We start from the raw sequence: 12,240 nt of genomic DNA, 5'->3' as shown, positions 1-12,240 counted from the left end.
TTCTAAGTTACAATCACTAGGAAATGCTGTGACATTTCATGAATCTAGAATAGTGTCTCCAGCATTTACCCTCAGGTCCTTGGAGACTACCACATAGCTCATTTTATTTTGCTGAACAGAAAGATTTAGTATTCAGAATACTTAAAATTGTTTTTTGTTTTTTGGTTTTTTTTCCCCCATTACAGTTCAGCATTCCCCTGCAGTTAAAAAAAATAAAAATTAAAAAAAAAGGTTTTTTTCTGCAATATTACCACCACTGTCAGAAAATATGAAAGCTCCTATTGCACAAATTTTAAAGCATCTAAGCTTGCTAAACATTTATCACATTTACACTTACACCCCACTCGCACCTTTTGAGCCTTGGCTTCTTGAGGTATAAAATGAGGGGGTAGTAACATAAAAGATCTTAAAAATACTTTTCAGTTCTAACATTTAATAATTTTATAATTAGCTTATTTCCCAAATCCTAAGTGAAGTGGATTCCAATCAGTCATCACACTTTGGCAGGCTTTGTTAATCATCCAGGTTTTTACCTCTATTTACCAAAGCATAATGAAACATGCAAAGTTCAAAGAGAAAACAAAAATAATTACAGCTGATTCAAAATGATATTAAATTACCCTTGGAATGAGTTTTCTTCCTGTGTAAATGCTTAAGAAAGAGAATATGAGAGAATAATTTGGAAATAAATCAATTAAGAGAGTTTCTGGTCTCCAGTTTGACATGTAAGTTTCAGCATCTGCCAGACAAAAAAATGCCCACCAGGCCAGGCCGAGCGTCTTCCTTAAACTTAGTGCTCTGGAATGAGAATACTCCCAAACACTAAGGAGTGGGAACACTCCAGAACACTAAGGAAACAAAAAGTAAAGGCAAGAAAGAGAATGAGAACTATGAAGTCTGAGAAAAGTTCTCAGATTGGTCCCTCCAGTCTGTTACACACAAATAACTATGTCTTTAATTAAACTCTTTGTCTGCAAGATCCAAGACAGAGAATATTTTATTTACTAAGTTGTGAACTTTCTAATTCATCACTGCAGCGGCCGTGGCACCTAATACTGAGCCTTGCACAGGGCAGAGATTGAAAAGTTATCTGAAGTGCGGGGGAGCCAAGGAAATACAGGAGGCCAAGGAAGGGAACTAGCCTGATGGCACAGTTCCGAAGGCAGGGTTCCTAACCGAGGAAAAAAAAGCCTACCCGCCAACACAGTTCCGAGGACAGGTTTAGAAACAGGGAAAGGGGCTTACCCGGTGCTACAGTTCCGAGGGCAAGTTCTAAAAATAATGAGGCTCACCTGCTAACCCGACAACAACGACAACAATGATAAAGTGAAGGCTTTGCACAATAGCGCAAGAATAAAAATTGCTTCTTGGAAAATTCAGTCTTTCCTGTTATTTACTTATTACTCAGCCTTTTCTGTTGTTTGTTATTCCTTGTTATTTTTCTATATTGTTTTGTGATTCAATAAAATTGGAACAACAAATATTGGAACAGTAATAAAATAGTAAGAGTTTCACCTTGGTGAAATTCCCCCTATTCAGATCTAATGCAAGCAAAAACAAAGTGTTCATTGGATTGTTACAAGTAAAAATAGGTTTTAGAGTAAGGTAATTGTGGAGTGTACAATAGGTTAGAAAAGGTTAGACATACATCATTCTTGATGGAAAAATATAATCTTGCTTTTAATAAGTTTTGTAGGGAGCTTTTAAGTTTTATGAAATTAAGTTGCTCTGATATAAAAAATATTTTCTCATACTGTCCCCTGACCATAATGCTTTTAAGTTAGTACCTCAAGCTTTAATCTAAAAAAGAGTTTTTGTAAATGTTAAGTTCTTGTGCTTGTGACCTTTCTAGTTGTTAAAGTTTAGTTTAAAACAATAATGGGCGGCGCTTGCTAAAAGTAACCACAAGACGTTTTTATACCGAATTGCCTTATTTTCATATATATGATTTTTCCACATAATGTTTTGTACCCATTATAATTTTGCATGATGCATCATATCCATTAGTTTTGATTAAAATTCTCAGAACACATTGTATATCTACTGTACCATGTAGTCTAAAATTTAACCTTTGAGAATATGATCTAAGCACTGTGATGTAAGTTACAATTAAGCTGTCTATATAAACTGTTACCTACACTTAAAAAATCTGAGCAGTCCAGTGCCCTGAAAGTAGGGACAAAGAGGCTGTCTCTGTGTGCTTCACCGACACTGTCCATCCCCGGAGGGAATACCCTGGCTGCTGGAGCTGGACTCCGGCACTGAAGAGTAAGTGAAAACACAAAAACTATTCCATTGGAGGACCACTGGCATTCATTTTGGGGGAATCTTGAAGTCAAACATACAATGCCTCACATTACTGCTCCTGGGACCTCCGTTCCACAGTGAACGTCTCCCTTTCCCACCCTCAGCTCTACCCAGATCCTTCCTTCTCTTCCTGCCTTGAAACGTCACCCTGCTCTGCAAGTCCCTCTGTCATGCTCTGTATGGCTCTAGGTCCGGAGGTGAGGCCAGCAGGCTCCTTCTACTGTCAATTCCAGGTACTGCTCCGGAACCCCTCGTCAAACCCCACTCATCTGAGCTCACTTCTCTCACAGGCCCTCCTCCGAACAGTTATCTCCCAACACTCCAGCTCATTCCCCACTATTCATAGCTTTCTCCTTCCGCACAGGCAGGCCTAGCTTCTTAACTCTCCGTTGAACACCACTGGAGAAAATCATACCAATGTGTGCAAATCTGTGCTGTCCTAAAAGAACAATAACAACAACAACAACAAAACCCCAAATAAAAACCACCTGCCCAGTCATAAAGCTTCTCGAACTCAGCCTCCTCAAAACCTCAGTCTGTCTGCATCCCTCCATCCACCTGCTACGCTAGCTCAGGCCCCCATCCTCTTTCACATGGACAACTTCACCTGGACAACATGCAGCTTTGCGACATCCAGGCTCGCTCCTCCTACAGTGTACCATCATTAAAAATAAATTAATTCAAACATGCTAATGCCATCCACTCAATCCTCCACTGGCATCCCATTGTTCTTCGCAGCAAATTCAAACACCTAAACATGTCTAAAATGCCCTGTGGGATCTGGCCCCTGCACACACTTGCAGAGTCCTTTAGTGATTTTTTTCTCCTACACCAAGGGCTTATTCCAATTGCACTGTCCTTGTCACAGTTCCTCAAACTAGATCATGCTGTCCACAGTGTGCAAAACGGCCTGGAGGGAGGAGGACTGATGGCAGCTGGGGCAGTCCTAGAGGAAGAATGGCCTGGTGTCCTAGTAAGAGGGACGCTGGGCTGTCCCAGAGAGAGGGACAGCACACCAGGGTGCCTCAGGGAAACAGAACATTGGGTACAAAGAAAGAAGTGCAAGGATACCAGAGATCTTCTGAAAAAAAACTAATAGGGTTTTGTGACTTGGATTTGAGAGGTAACAAAAGGGGAAAGTCATGGATATCTTCTCAGGGTCAGACTTTGGCAATAGTGCGGTTAAGTATTATTTGCTGAGACAGTGACATAAAAGGGACAGACTTTGTAAAAAAGACACCAATATTGTCAACCAATAACTTCCATCAATTTATGCATGCTGAAGAGAAATACTTAGCTTTTAAATATTCATATACAACTGTTAGACCAAATGATTAAAGATGTGCTAGCAGGCTGAGTTAATAGAACATTCAAAAGAACCAAAAAAAAAAAAAAAAAAAAAAACCCACAGAGCTGGTGAAATTCACAGCCTATTTGAGACACGTTTTTAACCAAAAACTCAGGCTGCATAAACAGTAGGAGCTTGATTTTGTATTGAAGAATTATAAAATGTCAAATAAAACAATGGAACCAAAAACAGCATAAAGAATAAGAAATTCAACTTTCCCTTAAAAGAGGTGGGTGGCAAGGGAGGGGCAAGAAATTGATATAAAAAAAAAAAAAAAAAAAAAAAAACGGAGTCACTTCACTGGTGACTTTGGGTAGGATCATGAGAAGACAGAGTAGGAAAACTGGTTATATTAACTGCAAGTATTCACTTCGGGATAGAAAGGGGGCATTAAGCAAAATTAAAAGGCACGTTGACATACAGATTAATCTTCCAGGCCCTTGAGGCTTCTGGAACTTATCTAGAAATAAAGTAGTTTTTAAAAGAATTCCAGTATCAAAGAAGCCACTATGAACCACCAATGACCAAAGGAAAAAGGTGAGAAAAGAAAATCAGAAGAGAATTTTCCTTGTACTCTGTGACTGGTTGGTTGGTTCCTCAGATGGAAAAGGCATTTTCTGATGATCACCTATGTCTACAAAAAAAAAAAAAAAAAAGGCCAGGCTTTTTCTCACAAAAGCTGAGAAGCAGTGGAGAACTGAGTGGAAGCAGAGACAGGTTAATATTCAAAAGAGGAGGAAGAGTCAGAGTGGCCTCAGAGATACTGAGCAGCAGACATTAAATGTACAGAAGTTCAGAAGAAAGATCATTAAAAAGATCTCCTCAAAAAACTCCCTTAATACGGAGTTCCCTTCATGGCTCAGCAGGTAACGGACCAACTAGAGGATCCATGAGATTGCAGGTTCGATCCCTGGCCTTGCTCAGTAGGTTAAGGATCTGGCATTGCCATGAGCTGTGGTTTAGGTCACAGATGCAGCTTGGATCCTGTATTGCTGCAGCTGTGGCGTAGGCTGGCAGCTGGAGCCCCAATTTGACCCCTAGCCTGGGAACTTCCATATGCTGTGGGTGAGGCCCTAAAAAGCAAAACAAACAAACAAACAAAAAAAAAACTACACAAAAAAACAGGTGTTCTTATTCATCACCAAAGGAAATAAAATATACTACTTTATTAATTTTGGCTTAAAAAACCATTAGAATAAAAACTCTGACAAACATACTGAAACATCGAGGTCAGACCATCCAGAACTGTAGGGCACAATCCTGAATGGAGAAGAAGGAGCCAGTGAAAGAAGTGCCATCGCAAAAAACACACACTCAAAACACAGAAACACTGCCACACACCATATGCTACCATTCACTCCAAGCTGTAATGGGTCAAAAAAATTATTCTTAGAAAAATTAATGGATCACAAAGTCACATATATGAGAACTAAAAAGGAGCAAAATAGGACCCTGATAAATGGTAATATTAGAAAGAGTAAACTTCGACATGTCAAACTAAAACAATGCCCACAGTTTTTTCAAAATTACACAATATATCATATTTAAGAATATATATACTAAATGCCCATCAACAGAGGAGTGGATAAAGAAGATGTGGTACCTATACACAATGGAATATTACTCAGCCATTAAAAGGAAAGAAATAATCGCATTTGCAGCAACATGGACGGATCTAGAAATTATCATGTTAAGTGGAGTTAGTCAGTCAGTGAGACACCAACATGAAATGTTATCATATGTGAAATCGAAAAAAAGGACATAATGAACTTCTTTGCAGAACAGATAATGACTAACAGACTTTGAAAAACTTCTGGTTTCCAAATGAGACAGGTTGCAGGGTCGGGGGGTACACTGAGGGTTTGGGATGGAAATGCTATAAAACTTGGTTGTGATGATCATTGTACAACTATAAATGTAATAAAATTCATTGAGTAATAAAAAAAGAGTATATACAGCGGGGGTAAAGCTATAAAGAAAAGCAAGGAAAAAACTAACCCCAAAGTTAGGATGCCATTTCCTCCGAGGCTTGGGAGAAGGGAAGGAAATGCATTAAGGAGGAATTTTAAGTGAACGAAAGCTTCCAAAGGTGACATTTCTTAATCTGTGTGATGGGTACATAGGCGTTCACTCACCTTATTTGTTTAAAAATATATGTAAAGATCTTATACAATTCCATATGTAGGACACATTTCACACTAAAAAAGTTTTATAAGAGAGTGTAGTAGGTGATAAAGTATTCAAAAAGATGCACAAAACATGAAGTAAGAAATTACACATAGCTATTTCTTTTTTTTTTTTGTCTTTTTGTCTTTTTGTCTTTTTGTCTTTTTGCTATTTCTTTGGGCCGCTCCCACGGCATATGGAGGTTCCCAGGATAGGGTTCGAATCAGAGCTGTAGCCACTGGCCTTTGTACACCAGAGCCACAGCAATGCAGGATCCAAGCCGCGTCTGTGACCTACACCACAGCTCACGGCAACGCCGGATCCTTAACCCACCGAGCAAGGGCAGGGACCGAACCCGCAACCTCATGGTTCCTAGTCAGATTCGTTAACCACTGCGCCACGACTGGAACTCCCATAGCTATTTCTTATAAGACCCTAAAAGTAAAGTGCCAGAGGCCAGCTCCGGTGGCCAGGGAGTGTACACTTTTTCCCCAATGGAGAGGGACATGGCATCAGCAAATGTACATACAGAGACAGTCTCTTTGTCCCTTCTTTCAGGGCTCTGGACTGCTCAAATTTTATTGGCATAAGTGGTTGATTATATAGACAGTTTTTCACTACAGATTACATCATAGTGTTAAAAGCACATTGGTTAACTTTTACATGGTACAGCAGCTATACATCACGTTCTAATATCTTTGTCTTAACTAAATTTAGTGAGTACAATTTAAGGGCAATTAGGTACAATACATCATGTGGAAAGGAGACAGTACAAATCATCCCATGGCCAGCCAGTCTCCACAAGTGAAGAGGTCATGGACATAAGAATTGGGCACTCACAAATCTTGTTTTTAGACTGGTGTTTATCTTTAAAGTGTTATGGCAAGGAGACAGTGTAAGAAAATATAACTAGCTATCACTTAAAAGTTTTTATAACTCATAGCTAGGTGTCTTTTGGTCAAGAATAACATATGCCTAACTTTTATGAATCTCATTAAAATCCTAACTCTAAAGTTTACTATAACTAGTTAGTAGATAAACACTATATATTAATTAAGTTGGATATGAATAGGGAAAAGTCCTTCAGGATGAAATTTTTATTATATTATTGTTTTAACTTTGTTAAATCACAAATCGCCACAGGAAAATAAGAATAGAAAATAAGAATAATAAGCAAATGATCAGGAAAGACTGAGGAAAACTGAATAACAAATAAAACAACAGGAAAGACTACGTCACCCGAGAAACAATCCATGTTCTCTGGCGCAAACATGGAAATTGTTTTCCCAGGAAAGCCCCAATTCTTCCCCATAAACATCAAAATGAGAGCTGTGTAACCTGAGGCCTGCTCTCGGCTTGTACCGTACAGGCAGGCTTTTATCCTGACCAAAAGCCCACCTTTGGCTTATACCGTTCAGGTGAGCTCCCTTCCTTGGTTAGGAACTTGCCTTCAGGTTTTTCTGCCATCAGCCAAGGTCTTTTTTTTTTTTTTTTTGAGTCCTTGCATCTCCTTTGCTCCCTACAGTAAAGGTCAGTAAAAGTATTTTCCATGGAAGACAACAAACAAAAGCCCAAGTAGGCAGCAGTGCCAGCAGGGGTACCAGGCAGTAGAGACGGTCACTCAGTGTGAGCTGAGCTGGCCCCATGATGAGTCATCAACTCTACTCACTGCCCACTGTTTCCTCCAGAAGATCTGCTCAGATGCTGCTTAATCTAGAGAGTCAAATGCTGAAGTGCCTAAATACCAAAAAAGGGGTATTTTCTGGGCACCCTTGAATAGGATGCTAAAAGGAAAGGGCTCAAAGATTCTATTACAAGATCTAAAAGTCATACTCAAACTCAGGTGCTTTAATGATTTAACACTATTTCTTCTGTCTTAAGAATTGTGAGGAAGGAGTTTTCATCTATCCCTCAGCTACGGTTTTGATGAGAGGCATAGGAACTCTAAAGATGGTAGCAGCTGCAATCAGTGAGAGATGAACTCTAGAAAGAAAATGAAGCACAAAAAGACAGAAACAGAGTCCCCTTAGGCTGGCCACAGTGCTTCTCTGTGAAAACCTTAAGTAGTTTTATGCATTATTTTACCATCCTTATAAAAACCAAACAAAAGAATGGCTTGGCCTGGCTGCCAGGTAATCACTGCAAAAGGGGGCAGGTGGTACAGGTGGATGGAACCACGTCCTCACCATCAGTGAGAATGGACTATAGGAGAGGAAGGGACAGGAGTCGTAAGACTAGATTGGGGGTCACAAGGACAACCCAAGGAGTAGTCCCATTAGAAAGTCATGTGTCAAAGTTCCCGTCATGGCTCAATGGTTAACAAATCCAACTAGGAACCATGAGATTGAGGGTTCAATCCCTGGCCTTGCTCAGTGGGTTAAGGATCAGGCATTGCCCTGAGCTGTGGGGTAGGTTACAGACGCAGCTCGGATCTGGCGTTGCTGTGGCTCTGGCATAGGCTGGCAGCTACAGCTCCAATTAGAACCCTAGCCTGGGAACCTCCATATGGCACGAGTACGGGCCTAGAAAAGACCCAAAAAAAAAAAAAAAAAAAAAAAAGGAAAGAAAGAAAATCATGTGTCAATTTTGGAATGATAAGACATGTTCATATTCCTTGGCAGAAGGGAAGGAACTAAGAAAGACAGATTGAAGGACACTAATAAAGAAATTAACTGCTTGGTAGCAAGTAGGAATGAACTCTGTAACATCAACAGCGAGACGATCTTAAAACAAAAGCACATCTTCCAGTGGACATCCTTCTTCCAGGATGTCCTCAATTGATGTACCACTAATAGAAATATTCACCCTCAAAAAACAAAATTTGTTTTGACTTCCTTTGAATTTCAAAGCAAGGTGAAATGGCTGAAACCAAGTAACTGGGGAACTACATGTAATTCTGGGACACACACACACACACTCTATCAGGGGAGTAATAGAGACCAGAAACAAGTGGAGAAGGAGGGCAGGAGGGAGAGGTGACACAAGAAGAACAGGCCACCTTGGTTAAAAGGGATTTCAAATGCCCAGTTTCAGTTTTTGTGAGGCCCAAATACTATGCTTTCTGCCCCTAATTCCATAAGACCTCTATATCCCAGTATCACACTTCCTTTTTTATTGAGCTCTTCAGAGTAGTTCTGGCAAGCTATTTACAAAAACAAAAAAGAAATCCTGTTTAGCAACTGTTATTATTTTTACATTTTTTCTTTGGCCAGGCCGGTGGCATGTGTAAGTTCCTGGGCCTGGGACCCACGCCACAGCAGAAACCCAAGCTGCTACAGTGACAACGTCAGATCCTTAACCTGATGAGCCACAAGAGAACTCCATGCACACATCTTTTATATCAACAAAATTTATAATGGATTTTATGTATCAGTGCATTTTTTTCCAGAGAGCTGGTTAAACATTTACCAGCACACACCACTGCTTAGGGAAAAGGATTAATAGCTATAGATACAGTCCAATCTACTCTTACTCAACACAGCAGGATGGACTAGTGAGAGAGAACCCTGCACTCCAGAATACTACTAAAATCAAACTAAACTACAAAGAATCAAACGATTACGTCTACTTGCACGATAACTGCCCTTTGGGAGCAAGAAAGGTTTTGGCATCTATTAGTAAGAGAGTTCCATTTCCCAGGAACATAGGCATTTCCCCCAAAAGAAGCAAGGGGGACTTTCCTAACTGCCCGTAACTACTCTCGAATGTCCCCTCCTCTCCGCAGAACAGAGACTTGCACACGTGGGGTCTTGAGAAACTGGCCTGCAGAAACTGTCAGTCTGTGGCAGTTAGCCAGAAACTGTTAGGGTATGTATCTTATGAAATAAATGTTACTACGAATTAACAGCACAGCTTTTAGAAGATAATTAGCAACAGGTATTTTAAAGCCATACTAAAATGCTGAGAATTCCAGACAGAAAAGTACATCATGAACAGTTTATGTCTCGAAACTATCTTACTTGACTTCTACGAGTCAGAGCAAAGCAGCTCAGCCCCACTGGACCGTTTAGTTATGTTTCCTATGTTCCCTTCTCTGTCCATTTCTGATGAAATGAATTGGCTTATTTGACTTCAGAAAACTTATACCTATATACTCAAAAACAAATATACTTCTGGATTTTAAAATGTCATACTCGATCTGTCTGTAAGCTTCTAATCTGTTAGACAAATCTCAACTTTTATTTTTCAAGATATAACACAATTTATAAAAAGATTCTAAACTCAACTGAAGATATCCTTCTCTTTTATTTTTAACCCACATGTTGAGAAGTCTGCAGCTTTATCCAATTTTATAAAATTAGAAAAGTGACTAACCTAACTATCAAGGAAGAAAACATTAAGAACTACCCAGTAATTTGAAACCTCTAAAAATCCTCTTGTGTCAAAAACACTTAAAAATTCAATGGGGGAAAAAAAACAAACAAAACCCTGATAGAAAAAGTGATAAAAGACTTGACTGAGCAAAACATAAACGAGGGTCACTACTGAAGTATAATTTACATACCTGGCCCCCTGGCCTTGCGATAGTCAAGGCTCCTTAGAATTCACGTAGCTCCACAATGCACAAGAACCGGATGCTCATTTGGGGATGGATGGAGCCAGGAAGAACCTAGAGCTTACGATGTGTTTGGAAGGGCTAAGGAGATTATTCAGGGAAATGAAAATGCGTAACACGAGTCTCTATTTTCAGCACAGCTCCAGAGGGTAGACCACTGGGTACAAGAGTCAGACAACACTGACAGGGCTGCTGGGTAAAAAGCAGAAAAGTGGGTAAAGCTGAAACAGGATGCAGCCCAGAGCTGGGAGAAGAACCAGAGACAGCTATCTGGAAAGACTTAAGTCCTCTTTAGGGAAAATCATTCCCTCCCGTTACCCCTAAGCAGTGAGGATTTTTTAAATTCTAAAAACAACAATAAGAAGTGAGACTTTACACCACAACTCAGTATATGTATATGTATAGACATATATGTAGTAAGCAACAAACAGAACTTTCTCTAAATAATATCTGTTATAAAGTGAGGTATACTTTATTATTTACAGCTGTATTCTTTTCTTTTTCATGTGAAAAAAAAACTGCTGAGCCCAACTCACTAAATTGATTTTAAAACCCCTTACTAGGTTACGCCCTGGAGTTTGACAGACTCTGCGCTAGTCACTGGCTGACTCTGGGGACAGATGGAAGTCAAGGGTCAAATGAGATCATGGCTTGGCTTGAATCCTGTCCCTCTATTAGCCAAGTTCCTGATTTCCTTCACACACTTTGGAAAAGGTTTCAAACCAGCCTGGCATTAAGGTCATTCATCAACCAGACCAACTCATTTCTCCAATCTTACTCTCCCACGACACCTCCTCAATAATCTGCATTCCAGCAGTACTGACCTACTTGCTATCCCCTTTCCATGTCCCAGATTTTCCACCTTTGCCTCTTCCTAGGATTCTTTCTCCTCCGCCTATTCAAAATGCTCTGACGCTCCAAGGTGGAGCTACAGGGACTGCTCCACACAGAACAAATTTCTCCTGCCTTCAGAATCATAAGCACTTTATCCTTGCTGTCTATCTTTCACAACTTACGCCCACCACCACTGCCACCTCCCACCTTACTCCACCACCATGCCCTCAGAATCAAACATGCAGTCTGAGAATAAGACCACCTCGTATGCACCTTATGTGCTGACTGAACAAGTGAATATGCATGTCCCACGGAGGGAGAGAATTGCTGTCTGGAGACTAAGAACTCCCAGGCCAGGGCCCAAACCACCAAGAACCTTTCAACCAAAACCAGAACCTCATATTCACTGCAGCAAATACTGTACCTTCAGCTTTGAAACAGTTGTGACAGCAAGCATTATATGAAGACAATTTTGAATACTTACTTTTATATAAATGTTTAGATATTCCTTCAATTAAAAAAACAGCACAGGGAGTTCCCATTGTGGCTCAATGAGTTACAAACTAAACTAGTATCCATGAGGATTCGGGTTCGACCCCTGGCTTGGCTCAGTGGGGTAAGGATCCAGCGCTGCAGTGAACTACGGCGTAGGTCACAGACACAGCTCAGATCCCACATTGCTGTCACTGTGGCAGCTCTGATTCAACACCCAGCCCAAGGAACTTCCATATGCCCTAGGTGTGGCCCTAAAAAGCAAGGAAAAAAGAGGGGGCATAACTACAGATTAGCAGCAATTTAGTAATAATGCTATGTTCCATGTTTTAACTTCTCTTACTTACATTCGACTCTCCCAAATGTAATAAAGCTCTTCATAAGACAGCTGAGCAGTACTTAGCAAAGTGAATAGATTCCCCAAGTTCATCTAACTTTGGCTCCTCATGAGACAAGGCACACTGGCCTTGCTTTCCTACAGGTCAGCCTTCACTCCTGATTTCCAGATACTTTTGGTTATTTCTATGTGTCTTGTTTC

General features: G+C 40.2%; 1 protein-coding gene across 16 annotated transcripts in view; it reads right to left on the bottom strand.

The window, feature by feature from the left end:
* Window positions 1-12,240, bottom strand: part of DPY19L1 (dpy-19 like 1) — a 282,848-nt gene that overhangs the window by 243,820 nt on the left and 26,788 nt on the right. The gene's annotated exons all lie outside the window — the stretch shown is intronic.

The sequence above is a fragment of the Sus scrofa genome, chromosome 18, assembly GCF_000003025.6.
Source record: "Sus scrofa isolate TJ Tabasco breed Duroc chromosome 18, Sscrofa11.1, whole genome shotgun sequence".
Taxonomy (NCBI): domain Eukaryota; kingdom Metazoa; phylum Chordata; class Mammalia; order Artiodactyla; family Suidae; genus Sus; species Sus scrofa.
This window is presented reverse-complemented; position numbering and strand designations above follow the sequence as displayed.